Genomic DNA, 12,952 nt, shown 5'->3' with positions numbered 1-12,952 from the left:
AAGCATTTGAGATGTGGTGCTATAGACGAATGTTGATAATTAGGTGGACTGGTAAGGTAAGGAATGAGGAGGTTCTACGCACAATCGGAGAGGAAAGGAATATGTGGAAAACACTGATAAGGAGAAGGGACAGGATGATAGGACATCTGCTAAGGCATGAGGGAATGACTTCCATGGTACTAGAGGGAGCTGTAGAGGGCAAAAACTGTAGAGGAAGACAGAGATTGGAATACGTCAAGCAAATAATTGAGGACGTAGGTTACAAGTGCTACTCTGAGATGAAGAGGTTACCACAGGAAAGGAATTCGTGGCGGGCCGCATCAAACCAGTCAGTAGACTGATGACCAAAAAAGAAAAAAAAATAACCATATGTGATTGGCAGCAACTTTTACTAGGCACCTATTGTATCATAATGTCGGCGTAAGTGTTTTCTATGCGGAGGAACCGGTTTTGATTCCCGGTATTGCCAAGACTTTTCCTTGGTGGGAGGACTGGGAAGGGGTGCAGTTAGTTCCTTGATGGCAGCTGAGGAGTTACTTGGTTGGGAAGTAGCGTCTCCGCGGTCTGGAAAGTCGGCAAAACGACCAGGAGAGCGGTGTGCTGACCCAATACCCCTCGACACCACATCCACATAACGCCAAAGGCAGAAGAAGGCACGGCACGGCGGCCGGTCAACATTCCTTTAGCCTTCAAGGCCTGGACGAGGAGCTCGTTTTTATTACATGAGAGTATCCGTGACATTTTGGGAGATTTCAGCAACGATGTGTGATGTAGAATGATGTAGTGTTGAAAACGCTAGGGAGTTACAGAATAGCAATTTCTATGAGGAAAGACAAGAATGATGGAACATATCTCTTTGATGTACTGTGAAAATACTTCAGACAGGTACCTGAGTCGTGGCGGCTCGCTCAGAGACGATCTCCCACCGACAGCAGACTCTTTGGTCGGCTGCTGATGCGCAGGCAGCGAGGTCGGGTAGCTCGCAAGAACGAAATTAGGCGGAGGCCGGTGGAGTGGAGCCATAATCTGACGAGAGATTTTGTGAAGGTCTGTGTTGTTCTGGGTCTGGCAGTACATTGCTGCCATCATCATTCTTAAACTTGAACCGTGTATTTGTCGCATGCTGCCTTACATGCAAGATTCTATTTATTTCGGCCTTTCCTCTGGCCGATCTTTAAAGAAATGAAGATTATTATTTCGGAAACCAAGGTATTACATATCCCCGCCCTCTTTAATCTATTCCATGTGACCACCTTGTCCTGATCTTTCACCTCTTGTTGGTGCGAGAGCGAGATAGCCTCTGAATTACGATTGGAGCTTTGCTGCCTCGCCGAAACTGTAATATTTTTAAGCATGATGGGCTATTGTTCTCAAGATCGCATGTGAGTGGTTTTAATTTAAGCCTTAGAGCGCTCGTTTGCATGAGGAATTTATGTCTATTTGTCCACTGAGCCCGCTAACTCTCCGCCGTGTCCCACGTCACCATGCGGTTTTGCAGGTAGATGTCCAGTGCGTATTATTTACCTGTCTGCTTGCTGGAAAGAGAGACGCAAACTTTAAGCTAGTAGAGTTTCTCACTTCTCCCAGTTTCTAAATTTTGCTGAATGCAGGTCAATAGGTACTAAAGTGACTGAATTTGACCTTAGAAGGTTATTTATCTTCTTTACTGTTAGTTTTATGGAACAATGTAGGATGGCTTTAAATTTTTTTCTTATTTTCAGATATGGGTCACTTAAAAGTTTTAGTGAGTTCTTTCAGTTTTCTTATTAATCAGTTGCTCTTATTAATTGCTGGTAATTGTTATTTATGAAATAAGGACCTATTTGTATTTTTATCAAACGATGAATGTTGTTGAAGAGAAAGCCCCTGGAGTATGCATACACTCACGTCCGAGCTGCTTTTATTTATCCCACCCTATACTTTTTCATTTCGTTGTTACATTTCAAACTGTTCTACTATGCGTGTCTTGTCAGCAATGTTTGAATGATATATATTAATTGGTAGTTAAATCCAATAAGTCTTTAAATGAATGAATATTCTTCTCGTTGTGGAATGATGCACTGTCTTCATAAGGTGCTTATTGAATGGGATTGTTTAGTGATAATGCTGAATATACACATGTATATACAGGGTGTCCCATTTATCTTGACCACCAAAAATAACTGTTTGTCCAGATGAAAATTACAAAATGTTTCAAGCAAATGTTCTTTAGCCGCCAGGAAGACATCAATCAGAATGATTGCCTTCGTTGTAGCTTTGCTTTTTACAAAGATGAACAGTGGTAAGACTTTTTTAAATGCCACCCTGTATTTTTTATTCGGTAATTCATTTCCTCTCCTAAAGACCTATTCAAAAATGTATCACAGTGTACAATACAGTGAAACACAAATTTATTAATTAAATGACACAACACTGACTTTGAAGCCGGGATCACAAACTCGTCCACATCTACATCTACATCCATACTCCGCCACATACCTGACGGTGTGTGGCGGAGGGTACCCTGAGTACCTCTATCGGTTCTCCCTTCTATTCCAGTCTCGTATTGTTCGTGGAAAGAAGGATTGTCGATATGCTTCTGTGTGGGCTCTAATCTCTCTGATTTTATCGTCATGGTCTCTTCGCGAGATATACGTAGGAGGGAGCAATATACTGCTTGACTCTTCGGTGAAGGTATGTTCTCGAAACTTTAACAAAAGCCCGTACCGAGCTACTGAGCGTCTCTGCTGCAGAGTCTTCGACTGGAGTTTATCTATCATCTCCGTAACGCTTTGGCGATTACTAAATGATCCTGTAACGAAGCGCGCTGCTCTACGTTGGATCTTCTCTATCTCTTCTATCAACCCTATCTGGTACGGATCCCACACTGCTGAGCAGTATTCAAGCAGTGGGCGAACAAGCGTACTGTAACCTACTTCCTTTGTTTTCGGATTGCATTTTCTTAGGATTCTTCCAATGAAGCTCAGTCTGGCATCTGCTTTACCGACGATCAACTTTGTATGATCATTCCATTTTAAATCACTCCTAATGCGTACTCCCAGATAATTTATGGAATTAACTGCTTCTAGTTGCTGACCTGCTATTTTGTAGCTAAATGAGAAGGGATCTATCTTTCTATGTATTCGCAGCACATTACAATTGTCTACATTGAGATTGAATTGCCATTCCCTGCACCATGCGTCAATTCGTTGCAGATCCTCCTGCATTTCAGTACAATTTTCCATTGTTACAACCTCTCGATACACCACAGCATCATCTGAAAAGCCTCAGTGAACTTCCGATGTCATTCACCAGGTCATTTTTGTATATTGTGAATAACACGGTCCTATGACACTCCCCTACGGCACACCTGAAATCACTCTTACTTCGGAAGACTTTTCTCCATTGAGAATGACATGCTGAGTTCTGTTATCTAGGAACTCCTCAATCCAATCACACAATTGGTCTGATAGTCCATATGCTCTTACTTAGTTCATTAAACGACTGTGGGAAACTGTATCGAACGCCTTGCGGAAGTCAAGAAACACGGCATCTACCTGTGAACCCGTGTCTATGGTCCTCTGAGTCTCGTGGACGAATAGCGCGAGCTGGGTTTCACACGACCGTCTTTTTCGAAACCCATGCTAATTCCTACAGAGTAGATTTCTAGTCTCCAGAAAAGTCATTATACTCGAACATAATACGTGTTCCAAAATTCTACAACTGATCGACGTTAGAGATATAGGTCAACTTGATTGAGTTGTCAGAAAACAAAGGAAAACCAAGTAAAAACATAACACAAAACTGACTTTGACTCTCCTGTACCATTGCCCAGGAGTAGAACATTCAAAGGTGCTCAAAGTGATGACCTTGAACACCGATAAACTGGTGCACTCGTTGAATGTAAGAATTATATACTGCTTCCAGTATTCCGTGCTGTAGAGAATTACAAGTAAGCATGATACGTTCCTGCATGTCCTCTGGAGTTGTTGGAATATCGCGATAGACAACGTTTTTAACGCACCCCCGAAGATAAAAAGTCCAGAGGATTTAAATCAGGAGACCTAGCAGGTCAAGTAACTGTTCCTCCTCGATCAATTCATCTGGCAGGATACCTCCGTTTCAGAACATGACGCGTAAGCAAGGCATTATGTGCTGGACATCCATCGTGTTGATACCACATAAGCTTTCTGGTTGTTAGTGGCACTTCATCCAGAACAGGAGGAAGAATTCGTCTGAGGAAGTTGGCATACGCTGTGCCGTTTAGACTACCATTGATGAAATAGCAGCCAATAATTGTAGTACCAAGCATCCCACACCAGACATTATCTCTCAATTGACGCTGATGTTCCAACTGTCTAAGCCAGCGTGGGTTGTCGCTGGGCCAATAACGCATGTTCATTGTATTTACTTGTCCTTTGTTTGAGAAAGATCATTCATCGGTAAATAGAACATAGGAGAACAAGTTCGGGTTGGCGAGGATTTGCTGCTGTGCCCACTGACAGAACTGTACACGATTCTGAAAATCATTCCGATGCAATTCTTGATGTAGGTGTACATAGTAAGGATGGAACTGGTGACGTGTAAGAATACGTTGTACACTGGTTTTAGGAATGCAAATCTCGTGTTCAGTCTGTCGTGTGCTCACATGTGGATTCACAGCAACGGAAGCGAGAACAGTTAACTTCCACAGCTTTGTCTGTGCGAGTGCTACGACGATTGCGTTTTCGGTGGTTGAAACTTCTCGTTTCCTGAATTGTCACAACAAGACGAGGAAACATCCGACCGGAAGGTGGGTTCTCGTCAGGATATCGCTCTCTGTTCAGTTCCTCTCCCTGCGCAACATTTTGACTGCCTTCAACAACAACAACAATAAAAGAAACGTTATGTCGATGCAGTTTGTAGGAAGGACAGCCTTTACTGTATGCCTACTCTATACAACAGTATTTAAAAGGACTAAACCACTGTACTAAATGTACCCATACATAAGAAAACAGTATTGCAATTAATGTTCTGCTAACTTACATTCCCCATAGATGAGTAGCATTTCTACCTTGTCCTCGTTGGTGTACATTCTACTCACACAAGTCTTCAACTGACAATGCTTGACGAAATGACGGGTGTGCATTCTGCTTATTTTTACATTTGTCCTCTGTCAACGTCAGCACGTGGATGTGTTCCATTACCCCGAGTAACTGCACTAAGCGCTGGGAGCGTCAACGTCAGTGTTGTGTCATGTAATTAATAACGGTGTGTTTCAGTGAATGGTACACTGTGACACACTTTTGAGTAGGTCCTTAGGAGAGGAAATAAGTTACCGAATAAAAAATACAGGATGCCATTTAAAAAAGTCGTACCACTGTTCACATCTTTGTAAAAAACAAAGCTACAACGGAGCCAATCATGCTGATTGATATCCCCATGACGGCTAAAGAACATTTGCTTGATAAATTTTGTAATTTGCATCTGGACAAACAGTTATTTAGGGTGGTCAAGATAAATGGTACACCCTGTATAGGTGTCTCTCCCAAGAGTCGTCAGATGCATTTTTTCTCGTATTTCAGCAGATATTTACACTTCAGTTTTTGGAGTGCGTAGCTGCAGTCAGCCCAAACAGACACTGCTCATCTAGTCTTTCATGCGGCGCCCGTGGTGACGGAAAGCCTCGGTTTGTTTCCTGTTTAAAAAAAGAAACTGCGACACGCCACCGTTGTGTAAAGATTTGCTCAAAAGTTCCTTATAGTGTACTTATAAATATTTAGGGACTGTTTTGGGCATCTACCTGCTTATTCAGGTAGTGAAGGGAGACGAAAATTTAATAGTCATGGGTGACTGGAATTCGTCAGTAGGAAAAGGGAGAGAAGGAAACATAGTAGTTGAATATGGATTGGGGGGAAGGAATGAAAGAGGAAGCCGCCATGTAGAATTTTGCACAGAGCATAGCTATCACTTGGTTCAAGAATCATCAAAGAAGGTTGTATACCTGGAAGAATCCTGGAGATACTAAAAGGTATCGGATAGATCATATAATGGTAAGACAGAGATTTAGGAACCAGGTTTTAAATTGTAAGACACTTCCTGGGGCAGATGAAACTGAAGAAACTGCAAAAAGGTGAGAATATAAGGAGATGGGACCTGGATAAACTGAAAGAACCAGAAGTTGTAGAGAGTTTCAGGGAGAGCATAAGGGAACAATTGACAGGAATGGGGGAAAGAAATACAGTAGAAGAAGAATGGGTAGCTCTGAGGGATGAAGTAGTGAAGGCAGCAGACGATCAAGTAGGTAAAAAGACGAGGGCTAATAGAAATCCTTGGGTAACAGAAGAAATATTGAATTTAATTGATGAAAGAAGAAAATATAAAAATGAAGTAAATGAAGCAGGCAAAAAGGAATACAAACGTCTCAAAAATGAGATCGACAGGAAGTGCAAAATGGCTAAGCAGGGATGGCTAGAGGACAAATGTAAGGATGTAGAGGCCTGTCTCACTAGGGGTAAGATAGATACTGCCTACAGGAAAATTAAAGAGACCTTTGGAGAGAAGAGAACCACTTGTATGAATATCAAGAGCTCAGATGGCAACCCAGTTATAAGCAAAGAAGGGAAGGCAGAAAGGTGGAAGGAGTATATAGAGGGTTTATACAAGGGCGATGTACTTGTGGACAATATTATGGAAATGGAAGAGGATGTAGATGAAGACGAAATGGGAGAGAAGATACTGCGTGAAGAGTTTGACAGAGCACTGAAAGACCTGAGTCGAAACAAGGCCCCGGGAGTAGACAACATTCCATTAGAACTACTGATGGCCTCGGGAGAGCCAGTCATGACAAAACTCTACCATCTGGTGAGCACGATGTATGAGACAGGCGAAATACCCTCAGACTTCAAGAAGAATAGAATAATTCCAATCCCAAAGAAAGCAGCTGTTGACAGATGTGAAAATTACCGAACTATCAGTTTACTAAGTCACAGCTGCAAAATACTAACGCGAATTCTTTACAGACGAATGGAAAAACTGGTAGAAGCCGACCTCGGGGAAGATCGGTTTGGATTCCGTAGAAATGTTGGAACACGTGCGGCAATACTGACCTTACGACTTATCTTAGAAGAAAGATTAAGGTAAGGCAAACCTACGTTTCTAGAATTTGTAGACTTAGAGAAAGCTTTTGACAATGTTAACTGGAATACTCTCTTTCAAATTCTGAAGGTGGCAGGGGTAAAATACAGGGAGCGAAAGGCTATTTACAATTTGTACAGAAACCAGATGGCAGTTATAACAGTCGAGGGGCATGAAAGGGAAGCAGTGGTTGGGAAAGGAGTGAGACAGGGTTGTAGCCTCTCCCCGATGTTATTCAATCTGTATATTGAGCAAGCAGTAAAGGAAACAAAATAAAAATTCGGAGTAGGTATTAAAATTCATGGACAAGAAGTAAAAACTTTGAGGTTCGCCGATGACATTGTAATTCTGTCAGAGACAGCAAAGGACTTGGAAGAGCAGTTGAACGGAATGGACAGTGTCTTGAAAGGAGGATATAAGATGAACAAAAGCAAAACGAGGATAATGGAATGTAGTCAAATTAAGTCGGGTGATGCTGAGGGAATTAGATTAGGAAATTAGACGCTTAAAGTAGTAAAGGAGTTTTGCTATTTAGGGAGTAAAATAACTGATGATGGTCGAAGTAGAGAGGATATAAAATGTAGACTGGCAATGGCAAGGAAAGCGTTTCTGAAGAAGAGAAATTTGTTAACATCGAGTATAGATTTAAGTGTCAGGAAGTCGTTTCTGAAAGTATTTGTATGGAGTGTAGCCATGTATGGAAGTGAAACATGGACGATAACTAGTTTGGACAAGAAGAGAATAGAAGCTTTCGAAATGTGGTGCTACAGAAGAATGCTGAAGATAAGGTGGGTAGGTCACGTAACTAATGAGGAGGTATTGAATAGGATTGGGGAGAAGAGAAGTTTGTGGCACAACTTGAATAGAAGAAGGGATCGGTTGGTAGGACATGTTTTGAGGCATCAAGGGATCACAAATTTAGCATTGGAGGGCACCGTGGAGGGTAAAAATCGTAGAAGGAGACCAAGAGATGAATACACTAAGCAGATTCAGAAGGATGTAGGTTGCAGTAGGTACTGGGAGATGAAGAAGCTTGCACAGGATAGAGTACCATGGAGAGCTGCATCAAACCAGTCTCAGGACTGAAGACCACAACAACAACACCTGCTTATAAATATTTAGGGACTGTTTTGGGCATCTACTTGCTTTTTGTCAAATCATTTAAACCAGCCCCACGCCCTCCCATTGTTAGATTTAAATTGGGAGAAGGGTACCAACTTTTTAACCCTCACCTCCAAAGACCTACTGGACTATGAGCTCATAAGCAGATAATATTGTAGAGGTGTGCGACAGTATATAACGGTAGCTGCTGAAAAAGATGCTCTTCTAAACAACAGTCCATCCGAGCAAACCAGTTTTATGCGGCCTGAAGGAACGTTGTATTTATTGTTTGGCAACTTCGAGGAGCGTAGAGTTGGTTACGAGGGGGGTACCGGGATGTCACAGGCGTGATCACCCTGACGGATGTGTGTTTTTTGGCTGTGTTCGTATCGTGGCTAGTCTCATCTCCATGGTGGAAGATTACAGTGGCTTTCCTGTCGTACAGAGTGCGTTTTTACGTTACGTTTGTTACATTTTGTTTCTACGACACTCGAAGTTGCTTACTGGAACATTTGTTCTGACATTCCGTGTGTATGAGTTTTACTTATTGGAATATTTTACTGACCTGTAATTCTTATCAAGTCTTCTTGAAAGGAGGAGGCCACTGTAACTCAGACTGATGTTTAAAGGAACTTTAAATTGCAATTTCCGAGCACGTCTGAAGCATGAGCCACGAATTAATGTCGTAAATTCTATCCTGTGCACAATTATTTTAGTGGGATGAAATGCCATATTTGGATTGGCTTTGGTTTGCTATGTCGCCACTAAATTATGTAACGTGTCTAATGTGGCCTTATTCATTAATGTATATTTAATGGTTGATTAATCATATTTCCCTTAAGAAAATTTCAGCCTTAAATTAAAATTATTCTAGGTTATGTTTTGCCGTAGTGGCTGAATGATATGTGCTTATTACAATACAGTTGCTCACGTAGGAACCAGTCCGTTTCAGCATACACTGTGTACCACTGCCTCAAACTGCCTTCGCAGAGTTGACTTTATTATGAGGTGCTGAGCCGATTGCAGAAGTGTTTCTAATCCTCCACCACATACAATGTGAGACAAAAATTCATTATTTTAGTTGTAATTTCGTTTTAAAGCTTAAAGTATAAAAAATTTAAAGGATTCCTTGGTGTTTGCGGGGTCTGCTGAGGCTGTTAGATCGTTATTTTCCTTCTAAAGGAGATAATTCACGATCTCTTGGAGTGCCTGGATTCAGACTATACACTGAAGAGCCAAGGAAACTGATATAGGCATGCGTACTCAATTACGGAGATATGTAGATAGACAGAATACGGCGCTGCGGTCGGCAAAGCCTATAAAAGACAAGTGATATTACAATAAAATGAAAACCCTTACCTGCTTACAGGCGTTGACATACGTCAATGGGGACAAATGAAAATGTATGCCCCGACCGGGACTCGAATGCAGGATCTGCTTACATGGCAGACGCTCTATCCATCTGAGCCACCGAGAACACAGAAGATAGCGCGACTGCAGGGATTTATCTCTGGCACGCCTCCCGCGAAACCCACATTTTCAACGTATTGTCCCGCACTACATTCGTAGTGCTCTCGCCCATTATACTCATTACTCGCGGCGCGTTGCCGATTCCCGTAAGAGTTCGGGCACTCTTTGTGCATTCGCACAGAAGAGGAAGATGGTCAAGTGGCCGGTGAGGCTGAACTTTATTTATACTATGATGGTATCTGTTCTTTCGGACATGTCCGAAAGAACAGATACAATCTTAACATACATATTTAACGAGTGTATTGTGAATATCAGGAATCGGGTGAAACATAAAATATCCGCCTGCATGATCGTGACCATTGTAATACCATTCTAACGAGCTGCATGGTCACCGATGGTATCTGTTCTTTCGGACCATTTCACGAGTATATCGTGAATATCAGGAATCCGGTGAAACATCAAATCTCCGCCTGTTAGAACGTGACCAACGACGACTGAAGAGAATCATTCAGCGTGACAGAAGGACAACCCTTCCGCAAATTGCAGCAAATTTCGATGCTGAGCCATCAACAAGTGTCAGTATGCGAACCTTTCAGTGAAACATCATTGATATGGGATTTCGGGGCCAAGGCCTACTCGTGTGCTCGATTCAAAGCTTTATCCTCGCCTAAGCCCGTTGACATCGAAATTGGACTGCTGATGATTGGAACATGTTGCCTAGTCGGACGAGTCTCGTATATATTATGGTAATTGTTTCCACTGCAGTAACGCCTCATTGAGATTTCTCTCAGAGGATCGTCAGTGACGGGGTTCGTATGAAAACCGCCTACTCAACCTGAGGCTGTCGGCCAAGCTGGTCCCGCTAGTGCGCTGTCCTGGTGTTAAAGCACGGCCGCTGTGCCCTCTCTCTTGGCGCGGCATTCTGCGTTGGCCGTGGCGTGTAACCAGCCATAGTCCCGCTCACCTACATTGCCGATGAGTTACCGTGTTTAGGACATATCGGTTTTCTAGGTACTCCTCAGGGATTGCTGAAGTCTCTGGTAATTAATCTGCTTAAGTGGGCCCTCAGTCATTCTTTTTGCCGTTCTGTTACAGCTAAGTTCGTTTTTAGTAAATTAATATACGTTGGTATTTTTCGTAAGTCAGGGGAATTGAATTTAATTACTACAATGTAAGTTACTATTCATTAAAATCAAACCGAAAGTTTCTATTTTAAATACTTTCTTAAAGGACGGATCATGTCTGTTGTTAATTGGAAGTAAGTTTTGAAATCTGTGCTGTGCATTATTGGTGTTGTGTGTTCATGTTATCCAGGACCATTTGCATGTTGGTAATCCATCAGATCTAAGATACTGCTCGTGTTAAAATTCTTAATCATTTGTACTATAAATGCTTATAATTTTTTTACAAGTAATTTGTTACTTTTGGTAATTGCTCTGTATGGCACAGTGTAGTTCTTACCTTATATTAAATGTTATGAAAAGTTTATGTAATTTGTAACCAAGAGTGATTCATAAATTATGTGTATTAAACCGCTGAATCAAGCATTTGAAATCCCTAAGGCCTAGTCTTTCCCGTAAAGTCTTGTGGCCACTTAAGAGGCCATAATTTCCCATTTTACTGTACAAAGGGAAATTATCCCCTGGGCAAATGCTCATGTCCTTTCACAAAACTGATGAAGCATGTGTATCGGTTATGTCCACAAGAGGGTGGGGGGTGGGGGGGGGGGGGGGGGTGAAATTTGGTGTGGCATGATCCACATGATGTACAATGGTACAAAACAGGAAATATTAATAAGATCATAAAGCTACCCACAGAATATGACCCAGGCTGCTTTACGGTGGGTCTGAAACGACAGCCTAAAACGAAATTGTTGTTTTTATTTGTTATAGGTACCTGTAAGACAATTTGTCATATTTTGAATATCACTACCAACCTAAGTTGAAAAATTTGTTACCTACTTACTTTTTAGAACAGACGCCTTTGTGTGATTTTTGAAATAAAGATCAATTTGTTATCTTCCACGGTTCGTAAAGAATTTTTTACGCTGCATATGATTACCGGAAAATTTTGTTACCTGTAGGATTTTTAAAAAATCTGAAACTTGACCGATACTGGAATTTTGAGTATTCCAGCTGATGCGAAGTAATCGTTCAGTGCTGTTTATTTAATGTTGCAATGTTGTTATGAAATAAATGTGTTTTTTTCCCTGAAACTAAGTTGAAAAAGTATTTTCTTTTCCTAGAACAGTGAATTACTAGCAAATGTTTAAGTGGAAAGGATTTTCTGGCGAGTCAGTGAGAGGTGCAAATATGCCGTTCCTTTCAGGCTCAAATGAGTAATGGCACAGTCTCACCCCACATGAGATTGTGATTAAAATAGGAAAACCTTCTTACTCACAGGATTTAAAAATCTGAAAATAGACAGATATTGCAATTTTGTATATTCTAACTGATTCAATGTAATGATTCAGTGGTGTTTATTTGATGGTTCGATGTTATCCTGAAATAAATGTCATTTTTGCTCCTGAAATTAGGTTGAAAAACAATTTTTTCCCGTTTCTGCCAGTAGGCTCAAATGAGTATTAACCCAGTCTCGAGCTACGTGCTGGATGAAAATGTTCCACCAAAAAAGCTGTATTCTCCTGCCCCCCCTCCTCTCCCCACGCCATATAAAAATTTCATTGACCCAGGTGCTGCAAGAGGATTTGTGTAGCAATGTTGTGAGAAAATGTGAAAGTCATACAATTATTTGCACGGAATCCGTGTAAGAAGAACCGTAAAATATAGCAGATTCTCACCCCATTTGACGGTATACAATTCACTATCAAACCGGACACTTTTGCCGAGATAGATAAGGTAACGGCGGGTACAGAGAACATCCAGTTTATTGAGTAGCGGTGCGTCACTCATGAATGCACGTTTGATCCCTTTTCTGCTAAAAATCTAAAAGCGAGGGAAACAGTGTGCATCTGATAGAACAACTTGTTTCCACTACAGTCATTTAGGCCTTCTAACGTGCGACTGTCTGGTACCACAGAACAAGGTTAAACAAAACTGATGGCATCGGTTGGTAGTTCGTGGTAGGAATCATGGTGGATCACCAAAAACTGTAGTAAGATAAAGGCTGTTTTGAGGTTGGATTTACCCTTTGTTCGTGTCACCTTAAACAATAAACTGACATGTGTTTTGTTTGATTCACACAGCTATACTTCTTTGCTTGATTATCAATGGCATTTTAAGTATTGTGTGTACTGTATGTATTGAACCGGGGACCTAGAAACGAG

Source organism: Schistocerca americana, chromosome 8 (genome assembly GCF_021461395.2).
Source record: "Schistocerca americana isolate TAMUIC-IGC-003095 chromosome 8, iqSchAmer2.1, whole genome shotgun sequence".
Classification (NCBI taxonomy): domain Eukaryota; kingdom Metazoa; phylum Arthropoda; class Insecta; order Orthoptera; family Acrididae; genus Schistocerca; species Schistocerca americana.
This window is presented reverse-complemented; position numbering follows the sequence as displayed.